This window comes from Hylobates moloch, unplaced genomic scaffold (assembly GCF_009828535.3).
Source record: "Hylobates moloch isolate HMO894 unplaced genomic scaffold, HMol_V3 SCAFFOLD_17, whole genome shotgun sequence".
NCBI lineage: Eukaryota > Metazoa > Chordata > Mammalia > Primates > Hylobatidae > Hylobates > Hylobates moloch.
In genome coordinates, this window is record NW_026652292.1 from 67,513,825 (window position 1) to 67,537,380 (window position 23,556).

The 23,556-nt window shown below is 39.1% G+C and overlaps 1 long non-coding RNA gene across 1 annotated transcript; it reads right to left on the bottom strand.

Moving 5' to 3' along the window:
- Positions 1 to 1,679: 1,679 nt before the first annotated feature.
- LOC131381694 (uncharacterized) lies at positions 1,680 to 22,985 on the bottom strand. The gene is made up of 4 exons (XR_009210576.1): positions 22,867 to 22,985; positions 13,414 to 13,550; positions 12,098 to 12,148; positions 1,680 to 1,931 (listed from the first exon to the last, which is right to left on the bottom strand). It is a non-coding gene; the product is annotated as an uncharacterized LOC131381694 (long non-coding RNA).
- Between the last annotated feature and the right edge of the window lie 571 nt (positions 22,986 to 23,556).

Below are 23,556 nucleotides of genomic sequence, written 5' to 3' on the forward strand. Positions count from 1 at the left end.
CAGGCAACCCCTAGAAGCACAAAAGGGCAAGCAAACAGATTGTCTCGTAGAGCTTCCAGAAGGAATATGGGCCAATACTTTGAATTTAGCCCAGTAAAGCCTATTTTAGATTTCTGACCTCCAAAGCTGTTAGATAATACATTTTTGTTGTTTTAAGCCACTAAATTTGTGATAATTGTTTAATAGCAATAAGAAACAAACATGCTGCTTTTATGATCTTAAATAGTGGGTCATAAATGTCAATCAAGTGCTCTCTGAATCTTACTCTTTCCAGCGTTTTCTACCAGAAGCTTCTTGACTTGGGCTTATAATTAAACATAATAACATGTAGTGTTTCATTCTCCAGGAATCTGGAGACTGTTCTTTGAGGAGGTATTCTGTTGCCTTCTAACTTCTATTGTTGCTACCAAGAAACAGCTCTCATTCTAACAAGAGTCATTTGTAAGTAATCTGATTTTTCTCTCTGGTTACTTTTCAGATCTCTTTTTCCTCTGGTGTTCTACAATTGTATTATAAATGATTGGGTCTTATTTAACCTGATTAAGTTTTTTTTAATTTCCTGAAGCTTAGTGTTCATGCCATTCAAGTCTATATCTGTCCTGTATGACCTCTTTCCGGTTGTCTCTACCTCAAGTTCCTATTAGATATATATTGTATGCTCTCATTTCTCCTTTTTAGTAATTGTTTCAGGAAAAAAAAAAAAACAACAACTAAAAGTAACCTGGAAAAGCCCCTAAAAGTCTAGCAGATACTAAGTTCCTAAGCCCTGTCTCTAGACTAGAAGATAAAGGCATTCACTATCCATAAGTACCTGATAGGACAGCCAAGAATCTATAAATTTTTTGAGTATTTAGAGCTACGTTGTAGTTAAGTCAAAGAAAAGGCCCCTCTCAATATAGTTCTCTATAAATTTTTTAACAATAGGAACAGTCTTGAATCAATTTGTATCGTGCAATATTTTATACAGATAAAAGAACATATATAAAATATATGTTAACACATAAAGAATAGTTTTCTTAAAAATCAGAGTACCCACTAATCCTGTTTAAGAAATAGAATGCTATCTATAGTTCTTAAGGCTACTATGTGCCCCTCTTCAATCTAATTTCTACAGAAATACTAATTCCTATAATAACCCACCCCAAAATAACAATTATTTCAATTCTATGTTTACAATTGCCTTTCACAAAAGTGTGCATCCCCAAGCAACATATTGTTTAGTTTTGCACTGTTTGAACTCCATATGAAATCATTCTGTTTGTATTCTTCAGTGTCTTTCTTGTCTTGCTCAACACTGCGTTTGTGAACTTCATCCAGGTTCATGTGTGTGACTGTAGTTCATTTATTTTGACACTTTTTAGTATTTGATAATATGTATATATCAAAATTTATGTATCCATTATCCTATTTTTAGACTCAAGTGTTTATAGCTGTACTTTTACAAATAATACTGCAATGTATATTTTTGTATATGTCTCCTGGAGAAGTATAAGACTTTTTTGAGGGTTTCTAGTTGAATTGAATTGCTGAATTATAGGAAATTTGTTGTATTGGTTATCCGTTTCTATGTAACAATGTTACCATCAACTTAGCAACATGAAACAACACACATTTATTATCTCACTGTTTCTTGGGTCAGGAATCTGTATACCATTAGGATCCTCACCTTCAGGGTCTTTCATAAGGCAGCAGACAAGGCATTGGCCAGAGTGGGAGTCTCACTGGACTGTTCCACTGAGGAAGAATCTGCTTCCAAACTCATGTGGTTTTTGATGGGATTCAATTTCTTGTGGGTTGTTGGACTGAAGGCCTCACTTTCTTGTTGACTGTTCTGAGTTCCTTGTCATATGGTCTTTAGCATAGGGCAACTCACAGCATGAGCATGGCAGCTTGCATCATCAAAGCCAGCAAGAAAGAGCACCTGTGAACAACTTGGAAGGCAGATTTTATGTAATCTATTCACAGAAGTGACGACCCATCACGTTTGCCATAGTCTATTGGTTAGAAGCATGCCACAGGTCCTATCCACACCCCAGGGAAGGAAACTTGCACAAGGGCATAAATACGAGGAGGAGGGATGCATTGGAAGCTGCCTTAGAGTCTACCTACCACTTTCAGCTTAAACCATGCAATATCATCTCAAAGGTTTTGCAAAGTAGTTTTTTCAATTTATATTCCACCCGCAGTAACTAAAAGCCTCATTGGCGATTTTTATTGCAACATATTTTGTTTATTGCTAACTTACAGACATCAAGTGTGTCTTCTAGTTGTAGTTTTCACTAATATTTTTCTGAATACTAGTGAGGTTTAATGTGTTTCCACAGGTTTAAGAGTTATTCTTGTTTCCTACTCATGAAATTACACTTCAGGTCTCTTGCTCTTTTTTCTATTGTATTATTTGTGTTTACTTATTGATTTTTAGGAAGGTTTTGTTGTTGTTGTTGTTAATCTAGATTCTAATATCCTGACTATTTTATGTGTTGAAATTTCATATCTCAATTTGTAGCTTCTAGTTTCACTTCCTTCTTGTTTTCATAAGATTCTTTAAATTTTAATTTTTATATTTGAACTTATCAGTCTTTTACTAAATGTTTTTTGTGTTTTGTGTGTTGTGTAGGATAACTTTACTTATGCTAGAGCTATTAAGAGATTATCCTATAGCTTCTAAAAAGTTCTAATTGTTTTTTCTATAAATGTAAATCTTGAATCCACTTGGAAATGACTTTTTTTTTTTGTTTTGGTTTTTATTTTGAGATGGAGTCTTGCTCTGTTGCCCAGGCTGGAGTGCAGTGGCACGATCTCAGCTCACTGCAACCTCCGCCTCCCGGGTTCAAGCGGTTTTCCTGCCTCAGTCTCCTGAGTAGCTGAGATTACAGATGCACACCACCACACCCAGCTGATTTTTGTATGTTGGCCAGGCTGGTCTTGAACTCCTGACCTTGTGATCCACCCACCTCGGCCTCCCAAAATGCTGGGATTATAGACGTGAGCCACCGCACCGGCCGGAAGTGACTTTTATGATGTAAAAAAGACATCAGGTTTTTCCCCTAAAGAATCATTTGTCCCACGAGTATTGATGGAGTATCTTTCCCCAGCAGATTTCAATTCTACCTCTGCCATATATCAAGTGCCCCATATGTATGGGTCTATTTCAAAACATGTTCTTATCTTTCACTGTGCTATTGCTCTAAATTTATGCCAGTATACTACCATCTTATATATTTAAGCTTTGCAATAATTCTTCAGACCAAGTAGGGCAAGCACCCACTGCATCTCTGAAACCATTGTTCTTCTTCAGGATCGCCCTAGCTATTTCTAAAAATGTTACTAGAAGCTTGTCGATTTTATGTCAGTAAAAGACTTTCCTGGGAATTTTTATTAATATTCCATTGAATTTTAATATGGAAAGAATAACATTAAAAGCAAGCCCTTACATGGTATTTACTATGTGTCAGGCCCTCTTTTAAGTATATTTATGTACAATTTTACATAATTAAACCATGGCCCAGAGAGAGGTTACACAGATTATATATGAAATAATACTGAGATTACATAAGCTAATAAGTAATAGGGCCAAAATTTAAATACAGGTGGTCTCACTCCAGTAACTCTATTCATAACCTTTTGTTGATACTGCCTCTGTGTCTGCTTTCTAGGACCTCTGTAGCAAAATACCACTCAGAACAACAGAAATTTATTTCCTCACAATTCTGTAGGCTAGAAGCCTGTATCAAGGTGGCAAATTTATCCATGTTCCCCCTGAAACCTGTATGATTGCAATCCTTCCCTGCCTCTTCCAGCTTCCGGTAGTCCCAGACATTTATTGGCTATAGCAACGTAATTCCAATCTCTGCCTCCATCTTTACCTTATTTTCCTTTTATGCATACTCATTTCTGTGCCCAAATAATCCCTTTTTATAAGTTTATCAGGTTCCCAAGGAACCTTATTTTTAATTTGATTACCTTTGTAAAGACCCTATTTTTTTCTTAATAAGGTCACATTCTGAGGTACTGGGGGTTAAAACTTCAACACGTCCTTTTGAGGGAATATAATTCAATTCGTAAAACTTCCTCTAATTTTACATTTTTATGATACTGAGTATTTCTATCTACGAACACGGTATAGCTTTCCACTTATATATCTCCATTTAAATTCTTTAATCATTTTTACTAATTCCCTTCATAAAGTTTTCAGACACCTTTGTTATATGTATTTGGAAATAGCTTATGTATTAGTTTTCTATTGTTGCTGTAACAAATTACCACAAACTTAGTGGCTTAAACCAACACAAACTTCCCTTCTTACAGTTCTAGAGGTCAGATGTCCTAAAATCAGAGAATCAGTAAGGCTATGTTCTTTCTGGAGGCTCTGGGGGAAAATCTGCTTCCTTGCCTTTCCCAGGGGACTCTGTTTCTTGATTGTTTCATAGTGCTCACCTACAGATTTTTCTAAGATTATCTTATTCATTGGAAGATTTTTAACTACCAACTCAATTTTTAATACTTATAGAACTATTCGTGTTTTCTATTTATTTCTCAGTCATCTGAGTAATTATATTTTTCATCACCAGCCTCTCCTTCAGTCAACAGATTCCAGCTCTGGAAATTTGGCTCAGATCTGAAAACTGGGCAAAGGATAGCAATTTCATCGTGGTGGTTGCCCTCAGCTTCCTGACCATCTATTATTGATTTCTTCTGATGGTTTAGAACCCTATTGGCTACCCATCTAGGGACATCAATGCTATTAACCATCTCTGTAACTCTCTGCAACTCAGTCCCCCTTGGCTGCCACTCTGACTTAGTCACTGATTACAATAGTTGTATCCACTTGGCTTCTGATGGTAAGGTAGTGTCATCTTACTTCTATTGTTTTGGGGTCTATATTCTTACTGCTACCAGTGAGTCTTGTTCTGTAGTAGCCTCTCATTCCAACACCCCTGGCCTATAGAACAGAGTACCAGTGAAATTTGTAATGCTACTGGTGTCCGTTTCACCAATGCATACATGATGGTCTTGGTAAAGGGACCATATGTCATGCTTTCCCGTGGAACATAATCATCTTGCGAGTTATCCAGTCTTAACATAGTTTTCCAATCTAATTATTTCCCTGAGTCTTTTAATACCTTTTTCTGCTGTCTAACATGGATTTCTAATACTCTGAGTCACTGAGCCTGCACAGAAGCCATTCTAGTAGCAAGTTCACACTATCTCCAGGAGTCCTTGCCAAGGTCCTAAATTTTGTATTTCAGGAGAGCGTTCTAAAATCAATAAACTCTTCCTTATTCAATTTTATGTTCTGACCTCCATCATGCACCCTCAGAACACAGTCTCATATATTCCTTCCTGGCTTCTGCTAGTACATATTGGCTAGGTCTTGTGGCTGCTTAAGGGTATGGTCTTTTTCTTCCCTTATCAGGCCTAGTATATTCCCAGTTGCGTTATTCAGCAAGTTAACCTAGTTATAAGCCTAGTGACCAGAAGAAGTGAGGGAAGATTCTGAAGAGACACATGTTATCCTGGGAAAGGGGTCTACTGCATTGGCCTCAGGCAAGGGGATAAGGTGCTGGCTCTTAATTCATACAATAGCCTCCTTACGCACACTCAGATGATTCCTAGATGAAGGTTTGGGAAAGGGAGGATGAATCTAGAGGTTCCCATTTCAAGTGTCAGGGTCTCGCTCATTCCCACCTGAGGGCCTGCCATTGGTATAGTAGACTTGCTTTGGTTGTAAGTTTACTCTTTGGACCTCAACTACTCTGATTAAGTCATAGGCATATTGCTCAGTTTTCTCTCCTCTCTCATTGCAAGAGATGTGATCCTTTTTACAGGCTACAAAAGAGGCCTCTGGCTTTCACATTTGGCTTTCAAAATAGCCTTTTATTCATTCTTAGTCTCTCAGTATCTGTTTTTAGAGCTTCAGTAGAGCATAGAAATAGCTATCCAATCCCATTGTCTTTTACTTACTATTTCCAACATGTTTTACAAATGTCTAATACTTCACACCAGCTAGTGCATTCTTTTCTAACAAAATATCCCAAATCATCACCAATGGATATTTTGACAACTGGACCAGCACCTTTATCCAGGGGCTATCTGTGCTCCTCCTACCACCTGTGATGTGATCCTCATTGCCATCTGGGCTGTAAATAATACAACTCCAAAATCCCATCTTAATACCAGCTTTCTTGACCTGCCAAAGTTTGAGTTATTCAAGAAGCTGATTCTGAGACAGAGTTTAATGTTTAGGATATTTGTTAGAAAGTACTATTGTGATTAACACCTGTGGAAGGGAGAAAGGGGAAGAAGAACTGTGCAAAGAGAGAAACTGATTTGCCATATAAGCCAAATAACTTCAGCTGACCCTATGGGGGGCTCTGAAAAGGAACTGACCCATCAACATTTTCCCACATTAAACCAAAATAGCTGGCCTATATACTTTCACCTCAATCAGTCATTGGATATGCCCTAAGAAAGGGTGTGGCCTTGGCCAAGGTGGTTCTCTGTAGCTGAGGTGGGACCTAAACAGGTTGACAGCTGAAGATGCCAAAGGTGGTACATTCAGCAGCTGGGGCAACAATGTCTTCCTGAAAGAAAACTCTGGGCAGTGCAAGTCTACGTCCAGCAGAGTTGGTTCTTTGAAACATGTAATAAAACTGACTCTCGTCTGACATGTCTGACCCAAAGTAAACAAGATAAATGAGACCAAAACAAAAAAGGTCAAAAATATCAGAAAAAAAAAGGACAAAACTAAGTGAAAAAATTTCAAAAGTAGAATATTATGAACAAATTTATGCCAATATATTGAAAATTATTACATAGCAAAAGTGACTTAGGAAAAAGTAGAAATATAGAATAAATCCCTACTTTTAAAAGAGTGAGTGAGTGCATATTTAAAATATCTACCCCTCAAAAATCATTATGCCCAAATTATGTTCTACCAACCTGTGAAATAATTCCAAAGTTAAATAAACTCAAAGGATAAGAAAAAAAGAATATTCCCAAACACATTCGTAAATTTTTAAATAATGTATTATATTATATGATCCCAATTAAACAAATGTTAATTATATATCATTTCATAATATGTATTGCATATACTAATATAACCTAGTATTGATAGATACTAATATATAATATGTTTAAATATAATCCATACTACTTATAATTATTTTATACACATATTTATACACACAAATATAACATGAAATATAGAAACCAAATAGCCATAAGTTAACAATGGTTGTCTAAGAGTGCTGAAATGATGGGTCCTGTTATTTTACCTTCATGGTTTTCTCTATGCTACTAATTTCTATAATGAATGTGAATAAGCTTTAATTGGGAAAATTTATTATTTCTAGTAAAATTATAACATATATCTCTACTCACAGATTTTTAATGGCAAATTCAACCAAAAGACTCATGAAAATTTTGCTTAACACATTTATTCTTTGAAACAGATGGTTTAATGGGCACATTATCCATTCATCTAGATTTTCTAAGTTCTACTGTCTGTAACAGAAAAGCAAAATTCTTGGAGCATATAATCTCTGCCTTCCAACAAAGCATCAGAACAGGAGCCAGGAGACATGGCTCCCAGTCCCAGTTCTGGTACTAACTAGCTGTGAGATTTTAGACAAGTCACTTAAATTCTCTGATTTTTCATTTACTCACCTATAAAAGAGAGAAACCGGATTATAGTGTCCCAATGTCCTTTCCAACTCTAAAATCCTGTCATTTCCTAAATTTCTTCATTCAGTAAACCCACTGCCTGAATAGAGAATCTAAACACAAATCTTTTTTAACAGAGTTGGGTTACTTGCTCTAAGTCATAGTTGACACACGTGTACATGTAATCACTCAATGTCATGATTTAATTTTAGGAAAAACAATTTTCCTGAATATAAAAAAGAAAACCCAAGTATGCACAATTTAACAATGAGTGGCAAAATATATATATATATATACTCCCTACTAAATGCAAGACTCACATAAATATAATGAGAAAAATAATGAGGAAAATATTTATTACCTGCTTTTAAAAAATAGTGCAATATAGTAAATATTGATAAGTATAAAAATGTCCATAATACAAGTTTCAAAGTACAAGGAAAAAAACATAGTATTCCCTTGACATTTAAGGATTTGCAGTTCAGTTTTAACTATTCACTAGCAAGTCTGAAAGCTTGTATGTCATAATTTGCCAAGATATTTTTGTTGGGGAATAATCCAGAACCTCTTTCACAGAATTACCTAAGCCAAACTGGCATTCTGGAAGCTTGTTTTTAACAGATGTCAGTTGCCAGTATAATGCAGCACATGCCGTATCTTCAATAAGATTTAATGTTCAATAAAATATATTTATTTTATATGAAATTTATTATTTATATGTATTTTAATAGCTCCCCTTGTAATGAAAAGATTGTATTTTCAAATTTTTTTTTACATCAGTGTGAATTTCCTCTTGCTTTTTATAGACTCTAATATTAAGCTGCCTGTTTCACAGTTGACATCTTTGAGAAAAAAAAGATTTATAGTATATTCACTTGTAATGTTGCATAGCTAATAATAATAATGGCTGACATTTATTGAGTGATTACTATGTTCCTAGCACATGTAAAAGTACAGGCTCTGGAGCCAAACTGCCTGGGTTTTGATCCCTTTTCCACCTCTTAGTAACTATATGTTATTTGCTTTTCCAAATCTTAATTGAGTCACCAAAAAATGGGAATTAAAATAACACCCATTTCATAGGGTTGTGATGAGAATTAAACAATTAAATGCAGGTAAAGGGATTAAAATAAAACAGTTCTTGGCATATTGAAACTGCTCAGTGGTAGTTATTACTATTGTTATTATTGCTATCACTAATCCCCCACAACAATCACAGGGCACATTTACTATTATCGTTCTCATATATTAGTAAGTAACTTGGGCATAGAGAAGTCAAGCATTGTTCTCAAGTGACAGGGATAGTCAATGGCAGAACTGGGTTTCAATATAGGCAGTGTAAGAAGCATAATCCTGATCATATATTTGTTATTAACTACAAATATTACAATTACAAATATTTATTAAGCATCAAACATGCTCCAAGTTTTGGTCTAGAGATTGGGTATACAATGGGAAACAAAATCACTGGGGTCTCTCTGTTTTACTGAAACTTATATTCTACCGGGGGCAAGACAGGAGGAGAAAGACAGAGGCATTAAACAAGCAAACAAATAAAGGAGCGTGATCATTTCAGATCATAATATGTTATCAAAATAATGATACTAAAACAGGATAATGTGAGGGTGACTGGAGTGATCGAGGTGGGGGCCAGAGAAGAATTTATGTAGGGTGGTCAGGGAAGACCTCTCTAAAAAGAACATTTGAACTGAGACCTGAGTGGTATGATGGACTCACCATTAGATGACCTAGAGAAAGAGCCCCCCAGGCAATGGGAAAACATGCGCAAAGCCTTTCAGGAGGGAACCAATTTGGATTTATAAGGAAACAAAAAGGAAGCCAATAAAGTTGGAGAATAATAAAGAAGGAAAGCAGTATGAGAGGAAGTCATGAGAGACTAGGTCATGAATTGTTGATTTAAATGGATGGATGAATGGATGGAGAGATGAATGAATAAATAAACAAAAAGAGCAGGCCAGGTGCAGTGGCTCACACCTGTAATCCCAGCACTTTGGGAGGCTAAGGCAGGTGGATCACCTGAGGTCAGGAGTTCGAGAGCAGCCTGGCCAACATGGTGAAACCCCGTCTCTACTAAAAATATAAAAATTAGCCAGAGGTGGTGATGGGCACCGGTAATCCCAGCTACTTGGGTGTCTGAGGCAGGAGAATCACTTGAACCCAGGAGGCAGAGGTTGCAGTGAGCCAAGATCATGCCATTGCATGATCTCCTTTAGCTCTATGTCTCACATCCAGGTCACGCTGATGCAAGAGGTGGACTCTCATGTCTTTAAACAGCTCCACCCCTGTAGCTTTGCACATTATAGTCCCACTCCTGGCTGCTTTCACAGGTTGGCATTGAGTGTCTGTGGCTTTTCCAGGCACATGGTACAATGGACAAGAGAAAACTCTATTAAAAAAAAAAAAAAAAAAACAGAGAACCTTGCCCAAGGTAAGATTATGTATTTATCAAAATATGTATTGCATGCCTTCCAATGCCTGGCATAGTACCAGGCACTGAAAATACATTTTAAAAATTAAAATAAAAAGCAAACAAAAATCCCTGCCCCAGTGGAACTTTACATTAGAGAGAAGCAGACAATAAATAAATGTATTAAGTAAAGAATATGGCAGCTTCCATGTGGTGTTGGGCCTGTGGGTAAACAGAAGTCAAGAAAGAGGTTGGGGAACCTCCTCCTAGATTTCAGAGGATCTATGGAAACGCCTAGATGTCCAGGCAGAAGTTTGCTGCAGGGGTGGAGCCCTTATGGAGAACCTCTGCTACAGCAGCAGTGAAAGGGAAATGTGGGGTTGGAGCCCCCACACAGAGTCCCCACTGGGGCAATGCCTAGTGGATCTGTGAGAAGAGGGCCACCATCTTCCAGAACCCAGAATGGTAGATCCACAAACAGCCTGCGCCATGTGCCTGGAAAAGCCACACACACTCAATGCCAACCTGTGAAAACAGCCAGCAGTGGGACTATAATCTGCAAAGCCACGGGGGTGGAGCTGTTTAAAGATATAAGAGTTCACCTCTTGCATCAGTGTGACCTGGATGTGTGACATAGAGCCAAAGGAGATCTATTTTTGGAACTTTAAAGTTTAATGGAACTTTTGGGACTTTAAAGTTTAACGACTGCCCTATGGATTTTTGACTTGCATGGGGGCCTGTAGCCCTTTTGTTTTGGCCAATTTATTCCATTTAGAATGAGTGTATCTACCCTATGCCTGTACCCCCACTGTATCTAGGAAGTAACTAACTTGCTTTTCATTTTACAGGCTCACAGGCCGAAGGGACTTGCCTTATCTCAGATGGGACTTTGGACTTGGACTTTTGCTGGAATGAGTTAAGACTTTAGGGGGCTGATTATGTTTTGAAATATAAGGATGAGAGATTTGGGAGGGGCCAGGAGTGGAGTGATACGGTTTGGCTGTGCCCCTACCCAAATCTTATCTTGAATTGTTCCCATAATCCCCACATGTTGTGGGAGAAACCCCATGGGAGGTGATTAGATTATGGGGGCGATTCCCCCATGCTGTTCTTGTGATAGTGGGTGAGTTCTCATGAGATCTGATGATTTTAAAAGGAGCTTTTCCCCCTTCACTCTGCACTTTTCTCTCCTGCTGCCATGTGAGGAAGGACATGTTTGCTTCCCCTTTTGCCATGATTGTCATTTTCGTGAGGCCTCCCCAACCATGCGGAACTGTGAGTCAATTAAACTTAATTTTCTTTATAAATTACCCAGTCTCAAGCAGTTCTTTATAACAGCATGAGAATGGACTAATAAAATTGCCCATAGAAACTTTACTGCACATGATGTCTGGTTTGGTGGAACTCTAAGCACAGTGCCTTCATAGGACTTGGGGTAGGGAACTTGACCTGAGGTGTTTGTGGCAACTTAGAAACTATCTGGAGTGAAAGCACCATGAGGACTTAATGGGCAAGAATGGCCATCCATGCAACAACCCAGTGAGCATCACCCTGGGCAAGAGCAACATCCTCTAGGCAGGATCAGTCACAGCTCTGTGACCACTTCTGGCCACATTTCAGTCTCCTGTTCCTCTGTTTTTCCCAATCTCTGATCCCTAGCTCCTCTCCTGCTTCAGACCACAGCATCTTCCAGTGACCTCCAAGTCTTTAAACCTGGCTGCCTGTCAAGACCCTGCCTTTCAGGTGATGAGCTAAATGTTCCTCCCTCACCACTTTCTAGGACTAAGACTGCACACATTCTGGTTTTCCCTATGCCCACTGGCCTCCAGCCAGACATAACAATATGAAAAAATCTCTCAACTTTCAAACAACAGATCTAAAACTGAATTTCAGAACAAAGCTGGAATATCAACTCAGAGCTGACTGAACAACAAGGAAATTTCTCGAGGTGATAATCCCAGTTCCTACCTCCTTTCCCCCATGCCCCCTCCCCCATATTACCTGGAAGCACAGCCAGGTTCTAGTGTGGCAGGCTGCCCATCTGCTTAATGCCTGAAACAGAAAATAAATCCTCTGTTCATATGGCTGACAAGCTGGATGACTAATTGCAAAAAAGACCAGTAATTTATTGGAATAGAAATTGAGGTCATTTAGGCAGGATTTAAATACTTTTTTCCTAGCCAATTTTTCTAATTGACTTTAAGAAATCTTGCTCTCTAAGAGGTTGGAAGTGCATCAATGTCCTAATCTGACTTCATTTCATTCTTTTAGTCAGGCTATCTGTTCTTCTACCATTTCTCCATATGTTAATTGAATATTGAATATTTGTGCTACACACTACACAGCATTTTTTGCACTTGTATTAATTTCTTTTCATGATATTCTACTTAAGAGGAGAAACAACTCAATCAAAAGACCAGGACTCAATGTCAAAAGGGACAAACTAAAGTCTCAGTTTGTTCTTTTCCTTCTGTCCTTTCCTGACTAACTCTTACCTTAGCTCTCAGCTTAGAGACCTCTTGCTCCAGTGACCCTTTCCTGAACCAACCATAGAACAGGAGTAGGTCCTCCTTATCTGGGCTTCCATTGTAACCCATCTTTTATGTATCCCAGGACTGAATGCTTCTATAATAAATGTTTGTTTCTCTGCATTTCTTATTATATTCTTAGTGCTATGAGGGCCAAAACCTCATCATATTGACCAGGTGTTCCCACATTCAAGAACAGAGTCTGGCAGTTAAGCACTTAATGTCCAAATGAATCAGTGTGTGGAAGAAACAGATACATGATCACAGGGCAAGGACAGAGTAGGAATGAAATAAGAGGGTCCACGTTGGTGAACATAAGAGGATTAACATAATGGTGCACTGTGCCTGGCTCCCTGGCACGGGTTTGCTGTTGGCAGTATCAATTGTGGATGGATGGGTGAGACTTAAGCCTTCAGGGTCAGGTTGACAACTTTGCTGCCAATACTATGGGCACACTGTTTTTTTTCTGCCCACTCTATCACTTCCCCATGCTCTACTATACACTGCCCTCTTTCTTGATCCTTAATTTCTTATGAGCAACTCTACTATTGTCCATTGAGGGCACAGTTGTTTCTCACTTCAAAGACACTGGAATACCCTATCTCAGGATAATGTCTCTTTATAAACTCGGACTTTTTCGTATTGTATTTTACCAAATTCTGCACATACTTCTCTACTTAATATTATAAATATATATTTTTCTGGCCTGAATTTTAAAGCTAGTTTTTTAAATTTTAAAAATAAAATCTTAAATGCTGCTTAAATGTTATTGGACGTGGAATGTTTTACCTTCATGAAGGGGCTGCAGGGTCTTTTTCCCAGTATATATTTCAGCATGTCATGGATGCTCAAGTCTCTGGGAAAACCTAGAGTCTTGCTTATAGAATGTGGTCCAAACTAGGCAATTACTTGATGTCTCTCTCTTCCTAAAAATGTATGAAACCAAGAAAAGGGAATTATTATTTTTTTAACCATAGGTGAGTCTCTAATGAATATGCACAGTAGATTTGAAAGATTAACCTGTATGAAAGTTCAAAACCAACTAATGGTAACTGATTAGATACTATATAAACTGCAGGGAGAAAAACAAATGCTTAAGCGTAGATTTTATTTAATTTATGTAGCTTTGATTATTTGTATTTTAGCTTTCTTTAAATAACTCACCAAGAACTGTTGAAAACACCCTCTCTTTCTCATGGAGAAAATATATTTCTTAGTTTGTAGAAGGAGTTGCTAGCTCTCTAACATATTGTAGGTGACATTTTGTGTGACAGCAAAAATATGTGAAAATTTTATTATGTAAATGATATTTTATAAATTAACTTCAAATAAAAATGATAATCTCTCAGATGCTATTTTACTTTTATAGGATAACGTCAGTGACTATCATATTAACAACTAAAAATGCAGCCAGGCATGGTTAATCTCAGCACTTTGGGAGGCCGAGGTGGGCAGATTGTTTGAGGCCAGGAGTTCGAGATCAACCTGGGCAACATGGTAAAATCCCATCTCTACTAAAAATACAAAAATTGGCTGTGTATGGTGGCATATGCCTGTAATCCCAGCTATTCAGGAGGCTGAGGCACAAGAATCGCTTGAACCAAGGAGGCAGAGGTTGCAGTGAGCTGAGATTGTGCCACTGCACTCCAGCCTGGGTGACAGAGCAAGACTCTGTCTCAAACACAACAAAACAAAACACACAAAAGAACTAAAAATGCAATACTTTGGGCTGAGCAATGAGTTTAATTTATTTGGCCTTTGTTTATCTTTGAATAAACAAAGGCTAATGATGAGGTTAATTTTTGGGGCCTTTGTTTGTCTTTGTCTTTGAAACACAAAGACAACTGAGGCAAAGAAAAAGCTTTCAAATCAAGTATAGGAGAGAAGAGAAATAACCAGACAGAACACGATCAGCCACATTAGGAAAGGCATCAAGTTGTAAGCAAGTTCAGAACCCTGAGAGACCCTCTATGTTTGTGAGCATATGGGAAGTCTTCTTGGAGATGATGGCCTTGAAACTAGGTCACAAAATATGAGTAGGACTTGGGAGGACTCTTCCAAGATGGCTGAATAGGAACAGCTCCAGTCTGCAGCTCCCAGCGAGATTGACACAGAAGATGGGTGATTTCTGCATTTCCAACTGAGGTACTTGGTTCGTCTCACTGGGACTGGTTGGACAGTTACTGCGGCCCATGGAGGGCAAGCCGAAGCAGGGTGGGGCATCGCCTCACCTGGGAAGCACAAGGGGCTGGGGGATTTCCCTTTCCTAGCCAAGGGAAGCCATGAGAGACTGTACCAGGAAGAAGGATACACTCCTGCCCCAATACTGCATTTTTCCCACAGTCTTTACAATCTGCAGACCAGGAGATTCTCTCCTGTGCCTGGCTCAGTGCGTCCCACACCCACAGAGCCGAGCAAGCCAAGATCCACTGGCTTGAAATTCTTGCTGCTAGCACAGCAGTCTGAGATTGACCTGGGACACTGGAGCTTGGAGGGGGGAGGGGTGTCCACCATTACTGAGGCTTGAGTAGGTGGTTTTATGCTCACAGTGTAAACAAAGCTGCTGGGAAGCTTGAAATGGGTGGAGCCCACCGCAGCTCAGCAAGGCCAACTGCCTCTCTAGATTCCACATCTGTGGGCAGGGCATATCTGAAAAAAAGGCAGCAGCCCAAGTCAAGGACTTACAGACAAAACCCTCGTCTCCCTGGGACAGAGCACTTGGGGGAAGGGGCAGCTCTGGGCACAACTTCTCCAGACATAAACATCCCTGCCTCACAGCTCTGAAGACAGCAGTTGTTCTCCCAGCATGGGAGAAAGACACCTCATACAGGAGAGCTCTGGGTGGCATCTGGCAGGTGCTCCTCTGGAATGAAGCTTCCAGAGGAATGATCAGGCAGCAATACTTGCTGTTGTGCAGACTCCGATGGTGATACCCAGGCAAACAGGGCCTAGAGTGGACCTTCAGCAAAGTCCAACAGACCTGCAGCTGAGGGGCCTGAGTGTTAGAAGGAAAACTAACAAACAGAAAGGAATAGCATCAACATCAACAAACAGGACATCCACATCAAAACCCCATTGGTAGGTCACCAATATTAAAGACCGGAGGTAGATAAAACCACAAAGACAGGGAGAAACCAGAGTAGAAAGGCTGAAAATTCCAAAAACCAGAACACCTCTTCTCCTCCAAAGGATCACAACTCCTCGCCAGCAAGGGAACAAAACTGGATGGAGAATGAGTTTGATGAGTTGACAGAAGTAGGCTTCAGAAGGTGAGTAATAACAAACTGCTCTCTTCTGAGCTAAAGAAGCATGTTCTAACCCATCGCAAGGAAGCTAAAAACCTTGAAAAAAGGTTAGACGAATGGCTACCTAGAATAACAAGTGTAGAGAAGAATATAAATGACTGGATGGAGCTGAAAAACAGCACGAGAACTTTATGAAGCATACACTAGCTTCAATAGCCAATTCGATCAAGCAGAAGAAAGGATATCAGTGATTGAAGATCAAATTAATGAAATAAAGTGACAAGAGTAGAGAAAAAAGTGTGAAAAGAAATGAACAAAGCCTCCAAGAAATATGGGACTATGTGAAAAGACCAAATCTACGTGATTGGTGTACCTGAAAGTGACAGGGAGAATGGAACCAAGTTAGAAAACACTCTTCAGGATATTATCCAGGAGAACTTCCCCAACCTAGCAAGGCAAGCCAACATTCAAATTTGGGAAATAACAGAGAACACCACAAAGATATTCCTCGAGAAGAGCAACCCCAAGACACATAATCATCAGACTCACCAAGGTTGAAATGAAGGAAAAAATGTTAAGGGCAGCCAGAAAGGCCAGGTTACCCAAAAACGGAAGCCCATCAGACTAACAGCAGATCTCTCTGCAGAAACCGTACAAGCCAGAAGAGAGTGGGGGCCAATATTCAATGTTCTTAAAGAATTTTCAGCCTAGAATTTCATATCCAGCCAAACTCAGCTTCATAAGTGAAGAAGGAATAAAATCCTTTGCAGACAAGCAAATGCTGGAGATTTTGTCACCACCAGGCCTACCTTACAAGAGCTCCTGAAGGAAGCACTAAACTTGGAAAGGAGCAACCAGTACCAGCCACTGCAAAAGCCTGCCAAATTGTAAAGACAATCGACGTTATGAAGAAACTGCATCAACTAACAGGCAAAATAACCAGCTAGCATCATAATGACAGGATAAAATTCACACATAACGATATTAACCTTAAATGTAAATAGGCTAAATGCCCCAATTAAAAGACACAGACCAGCAAATTGGATAAAGAGTCAAGACCCATCGGTGTGCTGTATTCAGAGACCCATCTCACATGCAAAGACACACATAGGCTCAAAATAAAGGGATGGAGGGAGATCTACCAAGCAAATGGAAAGCAAAAAAAAAAAAAGCAGAGGTTGCAATCCTAGTCTCTAATAAAATAGACTTTAAACCGAGAAAGATCAAAAGAGACAAAGAAGGGCATTACATAATGGTAAAGGGATCAATTCAACAAGAAGAGCTAACTATCCTAACTATATATGCACCCAATACAGGAGCACCCAGATTCATAAAGCAAGTTCTTAGAGACCTACAAAGAGACTTAGACTCCCATACAATAATAATTGGAGACTTTAACATCCCCTTGTCAATAGTAGACAGATCAAGACAGAAAATTAACAAGGATATCCGGGACTTGAACTCAGCTCTGGACCAAGCGGACCTAATAGACATCTACAGACTCTCCACCCCAAATCAACGGAATACACATTCTTCTCAGCAGCACATCACACTTATTCTAAGATTGACCACATAATTGGAAGTAAAGCACTCCTCAGCAAATGTAAAAGAACAGAAATCACAACAAACTGTCTCTCAGACCACAGTGCAATCAAATTAGAACTCAGGATTCAGAAACTCACTCAAAACCACACAACTACATGGAAACTGAACAACCTGTTCTTGAATGACTACCGGGTAAATAACGAAATGAAGGCAGAAATAAAGATGTTCTTTGAAACCAATGAAAACAAAGACACAACATACCAGAATTTCTGGGACACATTTAAAGTAGTGTGTAGAGGGAAATTTACGCACTAAATGCCCAAAAGAGAAAGCACGGAAGATCTAAAATTGACACCCTACCATCACAATTAAAAGAACAAGAGAAGCAAAAGCAAACAAATTCAAAAGCCAGCAGAAGACAAGAAATAACTAAGATCAGAGCAGAACTGAAGGAGATAGAGACACAAAAAACCCTTCAAAAAATCAACGAATCCAGAAGCTGGTTTTTTGAAAAGATTAACAAAATAGATAGACGGCTAGCAAGATTAATAAACAAGAAAGGAGAGAAGAATCAAATAGATGCAATAAAAAATGGTAAAGGGGATACCACCACCGATCCCACAGAAATACAAACTACCATCAGAGGATACTATAAACATCTGTACACAAATAAGCTAGAATATCTAGAAAAAAATGGATAAATTCCTGGACACATACACCCTCCCAAGACTAAGCCAGGAAGAAGTTGAGTCTCTGAATAGGCCAATAACTAGTTCTGAAATTGAAGCATTAATTAAGAGCCTACCAACCAAAAAAAGTCCTGGACCAGATGGATTCAGAGCTGAATTCTACCAGAGGCACAGAGAGGAGCTAGTACCATTCCTTCTGAAACTATTCCAATTAATAGAAAAAGAAGGAATCCTCCCTAACTCACTTAATGAGGCCAGCATCATCCTGATACCAAATCTGGTAGAGACACACACAAAAAAAGAGAATTTTAGCCCAATATCCCTGATAAACATTGATATGAAAATCCTCAATAAAATACTGGCAAACCAAATCCAGCAGCACATCAAAAAGCTTATCCACCACAATCAAGTCAGCTTCATCCCTGGGATGCAAGGCTGGTTCAACATATGCAAACCAATAAACGTAATTCATCACATAAACAGAACCAACAACAAAAACCACATGACTATCTCAATAGATGCAGAAAAGGCCTTCAACAAAATTCAACAGCCCTTCATGCTAAAAACTCTCAATACACTAGGTACTGATGGAACATATCTCAAAATAATAAAAGCTATTTATGACAAACCCACAGCCAATATCATACCGAAGGGGCAAAAACTGGAAGCATTCCCTTTGAAAACCGGCATAAGACAAGGATGCCCTCTCTCACCACTTCTATTCAACATAATATTGGAAGTTCTGGCCAGTGCAATCAGGCAAGAGAAAGAAATGAAGGGTATTCAATTAGGAAAAGAGGAAGTCAAATTGTCTCTGTTTGCAGATGACATGATTGTATATTTAGAAAACCCCATTGTCTCAGCCCAAAATCTCCTTAAGCTGATAAGCAACTTCACCAATGTCTCAGGATACAAAATCAATGTGCAAACATCACAAGCATTCATATACACCAATAACAGACAGCCAAATCATGAGTGAACTCCCATTCACAATTGCTACAAAGAGAATAAAGTACCTAGGAATACAAATTACAAGGGATGTGAAGGACCTCTTCAAGAAGAACTACACTGCTCAATGAAATAAAAGAGGACACAAACAAATGGAAGAACATTCCATGCTCATGGATAGGAAGAATCAATATCATGAAAATGGCCATACTGCCCAAAGTAATTTATAAATTCAATGCTATCCCCATCAAGCTACCCTGACTTTCTTCACAGAATTGGAAAAAGCTACTTTAAATTTCATACGGAACCAAAAAAAGCCCACACAGCCAAGAAAATCCTAAGCAAAAAGAAAAAAGCTGGAGGTATCATGCTACCTGACTTCAAACTATACTACAAGGCTACAGTAACCAAAACAGCATTGTACTGGTAACAAAACAGATATATAGACCAATGGAACAGAACAGAGGCCTCAGAAATAACATCACACATCTACAACCATATGATCTTTGACAAACCTGACAAAAACAAGCAATGGGGAAGGGATTCCCTGTTTAATAAATGGTGCTGGGAAAACTGGCTAGCCATATGTAGAAAGCTGAAACTGGATCCCTTCCTTCTGCTTCATACAAAAATTAAGATGGTTTAAAGACCTAAATGTAAGGCCTAAAACCATAAAAACCCTAGAAGAAAACCTAGGTAATACCATTCAGGACATAAGCATGGGCAAGGACTTCATGACTAAAACACCAAAAGCAATGGCAACAAAAGCCAAAACAGACAAATGGGATCTAATTAAACTGAAGAGCATCTGCACAGCAAAAGAAACTACCATCAGAGTGAACAGGCAACATACAGAGTGGGAGAAAATTTTTGCAGTCTATCCATCTGACAAAGGGCTAATATCCAGAATCTACAAAGAACTTAAACAAATTTACAAAAAAAAAAAAAAAAACCCCATCAAAAAGTGGGCAAAGGATATGAACAGACACTTCTCAAAAGAAGACATTTATGCAGCCAACAGACATGAAAAAAATGCTCATCATCACTGGTCCTTAAAGAAATGCAAATCAAAACCACAATAAGATATCATCTCATGCCAGTTAGAATGGCGATCATTAAAAAGTCAGGAAACAACAGGTGCTGGAGAAGATGTGGAGAAATAGGAATGTTTTTACACTGTTGGTGGGAGTGGAAATTAGTTCAGCCATTGTGGAAGACAGTGTGGTGATTCCTCAAGGATCTAGAACTAGAAATACCATTTGACCCAGCAATCCCATTACTGGGTATATGCCCAAAGGATTATAAATCATGCTGCTATAAAGACACATGTACATGTATGTTTATTGTGGCACTATTCACAATAGCAAAGACTTGGAACCAACCCTAATTCCATCAATAATAGACTGGATAAAGAAAATGTAGCACATATGCACCATGGAATACTATGCAGCCATAATAAGGGATGAGTTCATGTCGTTTGCAGGGACATGGATGAAGCTGGAAACCATCAATCTCAACAAACTATCACAAGGACAGAAAACCAAACACCTCATGTCTTCACTCATAAGTGGGAGTGGAACAATAAAAACACATGGACACAGGGAGGAGAACATCACACACCAGAGTCTGTCAGGGGTGGGGGCTGGGGGAGGATAGCATTAAGAGAAATACCTAATGTAAATTACAAGTTGATGGGTGCAACAAACCAACATGGCACATGTAAACCTATGTAACAAACCTGCACGTTGTGCACATTTACCCCAGAACTTAAAGTATAATAATAATAAAATTCACATTAAATATATATATATATGAGTAGGACTTTACCAGGGGTAGAAGGACAGAAAGAAATGGGAAGACATTTCAGGAAGAGGAAATCATGTAACCAAAGCTGTGAAAAAGGACATTTTTGGGGTAGTGTTGAGGCATAGGAAATACACGAGTTGGTGGGAGTAAGAGCTACATAGGGGACAAATGGGAGAAACATCCAAACACCTAGGTTAGTTCCCAATCATGAAGAAAGACAACAACATATTTAAGAAATTGAAACTTTGGTCTGAGGGGTATAATCGCTAGAGGTGCCTATGCAGAGAAATGGCAGGATTCGCTGTGTTTCAGGAAGGCTCCTCTGGCAGTGTGTGCAGGACCTCCCATGGATTTGGGATAAAATCCCAAATCCTTGACATGGTCTACAAGCCCCTGCAACCTTTCTCATCTCCTTTCTCTCCATAGCCTTGTCTCTGCAGGCACACGTGGGTTCTCTCAGACTGGCAGGACACTAGGATGCTTCCTGCTCTCCCATGTCCCACCCCCAGAGCCAGTTAATATCTTTTTCTTCCTTTACAACTTAGCTAAATGTCACATCCTCAGGGAAACTGTCCCTTACCACCAAGCATGTTTCTCCTTCTTCTCTGAATCTTATCACTTATCCTAATGGTGGAATTGGTGATTACCATGTCCCTCTGCCTACTACAGGTAAGAAAATTGAGGCTCAAAGAGGTGTCTCCCACCCCATTAGAAGATAAAAGAATGAGGAGAACAGGCTAAGATACAGAGAACTATTTGCTCCAGAATAAATAAATATCCCCAGTTTTTAGTTGGTGTTATGCAATGATTTTTTATTTGCAGTCCTTGGATTAGACAATGTCAGTATGTCCTCTTCCATATAACTAACCATTGCACAGAGATTTATAAATTATATTTATAATTTTCATTGTATAGAGATTTATAATTAAAAGGCATAGTGTCCCAGACTGAAGGACATTCTACCTGTTCAAAGGCATGAGGATTAGAGAGCTGACAGAGTGTGGTGCACTCACGCAACAAAAGTAAATTCTATACAGTGAGAGCATAGGCTACAAGGGGAGGAGTCAAGGTTACATGGGTCAGGAGCCCCATAAGTTATTCTGGCAGATGTCCTCATTGCCCAACCAGATCATCTTGGCACCACTGTTCCAGTCCATGCTGATCACATTCTAATACCCACATCTGTGGCTCTGCACCTGAGAGTTTTCTCTCAGTCCTAAGAGAAGCAGGCTCAGAGCTCTAGGGAGTTCAGGCAGCAGGAGCAGTCCTTGACTAATGATGAATGGGAGTGGGAGCATAAACAAATACCTCCAGCTTTCCTGCCTCGCAGGTGAAATAGCTCTTATTGTCTCTTACACTACCTCCCAGAACTCCCTGCCAAACTGAATCTCAGTCACCCACAGGTCAACAGAAGTGATTCCGAGCCCTTTATTAGTTTCTTTCCCTTCCCCATCTTACGTCCCCACTCCTCTGCCAGTTCTTCCTGAGATCACTTCCCAGAAGAACTACTCACACTTAATCCCTGCTCAGGTTCTCCTTCTCAGGGAACCCAACCTAAAATGCTATGTGAAAGGATGTGGGCTTTATTGCGAGGACAATGGGAAGCCACTGACAAGTGTTTAGGGTTTTGGCTACAAACAACAGAAAGTAACTCCACCTATATAAACCAGAAAGTCAAACAATTTTTTGGAAAAACGCAAGGAAATTCATAGACAAAAAGGACACATTAATACTCCAAGCCTCAGGAAAGGCAGGAGCCAGGGAGTCCTGAGGATTTCAGCGAGAAATATTTTAGGGCACTGCCAACAGAATAACTGGGCTCCAACTGTGTGTCACTCTTCTCAGGGACTCTGGTTTCCAGGAGAGAATAACTCATTGACTGATTTCTTTGGGTCATCTGCCCAATATTTTATTGGAAGTGATCAGGACAACTTAATGAAGAAGATCACTTACAATGCTGAGGGGAAGCTTCCAAAACAAAAAGTGGAGCTGGATGTGGTGGCACGTACCTATAGTCTCAGATACTCAGGAGACTGAGGCAGGAGAATTGCTTGAGCTCAAGATTTAGAGGCTGCGATGTTCACATCACTGCGCTCCAGCCTGGACAATAGAGAGAAACCCCATCTCTGAGAAAAAAAAAAAAAAGAAAAGAAAAAGTGGGATATTGCAAGCTATATTAAGAGGGTCTGGATGCTGGGAAGGCAGAAACAAGTGGTAGTAATAGGATCGATTACATTTTACAAATATGATGCCAACATTTGAAATAGTATACTGAAATATTACCTTCTCTGGTCATACTTCTATTTGGAAGCAAATTGTACAAAGACTACAGTTTGTGACAATTTCCATGACCCAGAGAAGGTATGCTTAGTTCATTAGCAGCTCTTGCGTGTATCTAGTTTTTTAATTGACATATAATTTCAATACAGTAACATGCATAAATTTTATGTGTACAGTTCTGTGAGTTTTAACAAATGTACATATATGTAATCACCACTCTAATTAAGATACAGAACACTCCCATCACTTTCAAAAATTTCCTTCATGCCCCTTTCTAATTCATACAACTCCTCCTACACTGCCACTCTCATTTCTAACACTATAGCTTAGTTTTGCCTGGTCTATAACTTCATACAAATTGAGCTATATAGAAAATACTCTTTTGTGGTTGGCATCATCCACTCAGCATATTTTTGAGA